This window comes from Galeopterus variegatus, unplaced genomic scaffold (assembly GCF_000696425.1).
Source record: "Galeopterus variegatus unplaced genomic scaffold, G_variegatus-3.0.2 Scaffold1672, whole genome shotgun sequence".
Taxonomy (NCBI): domain Eukaryota; kingdom Metazoa; phylum Chordata; class Mammalia; order Dermoptera; family Cynocephalidae; genus Galeopterus; species Galeopterus variegatus.
In genome coordinates, this window is record NW_007727783.1 from 29,626 (window position 1) to 30,927 (window position 1,302).

A 1,302-nucleotide genomic window follows, 5' to 3' on the forward strand; every position below is an offset into this window, starting at 1 on the left:
GGCTGGGCCCCCTGGGCGGGAGCGCCACCGTGCTCCCAAGCGGCGCACTGTAGCAGTGCGCCACCGGGCCGGCCCCAAGTACTGTTTTAAATGCTTTATTTGTATTAACTCTTTAAAATATTTTTCTTTCTTTTTTTTTTTTTTTGGCAGATTGGCTGTTACGGGGACCCGAACCCTGGACCTTGGTGTTATCAGCACCACGCTCTAACCAACTGAGCTAACCGGTCAGCTCCCCTTTCACAAATTCAAGAGGGCATGGAGACTCCTCCCCCTGGCACCTGCTACACTGATCTTAGCAGCTGGGGGAATCTGCCCACCTGGCGTTCCTCAGCTGTCGGTTTGGACTCTGACATTATTTGGTTTGAAGGAAAAACTAAATAGAATAGTCAATAGGCTGAGCTCCAAATGACATGGATAATATTGACCCACAAACTGATGCTGCTTAATATAGTCACTGACAGCTGAGCTGTTTAGAATAGATGACAACTTGGATGTCACAGTGGCACCAAAAAACAAAACTGGACAATACTTGGTAAACTGCTATGGGATGGTGAATTATAGAAAAACATATGAGAAGTCTGCAGACAGCCAACAGCTCACACCTCAACCACCTTGTCGAGCAATCATGAGGCAGATGCCTTAGCTAGGGCCCGAGCTGTTTTGCTGAAAGACTTGCCCATGCCTTCTGATGTGGCTGATTGGGTTCACCATAAGTCCAACCCAACAACATAAAAGATAATAGACTGTATCTGCCTATAAAATATTCAGATCCTGGGCCGGCCCGTGGCTCACTCGGTAGAGTGCGGTGCTGATAACACCAAGCCAAGGGTTCGGATCCCATATAGGGATGGCCGGTTCGCTCACTGGCTGAGCGTGGTGCTGACAACACCAAGCCAAGGGTTGAGATCCCCTTACCAGTCATCTTTAAAAAAAAAAAAAAAAATTCAGATCCTCAGGCAGCAGATAAAGACTGTCCACAATATCAGTTGAGACAACGCCAAGACATATGCCAGGACATACTGGGTGTTCCACCTGCCCTAATGAGATAGGAGGTCCTCAGTTTCCCTGGGCTCAGGTTACAGGGCACACCTCTGGGTTTCAAGCCATTCCCTAAGGTTTCAGTCCCCTTCTCTAGGCCCTCCCCTAGAGGATAGTTACTGTTGTTAGTTAGTCCTATTTTTGGCACCAACACAAGGAAATTCAGACCTCAAGGGGATGGCTTATGCAAATTCAGTGGCTGGGCATGCTTAGAGGAGGGAAGCTTATCCCTTGAATGACCTTTCTTCCACTAGAGGTGATAAA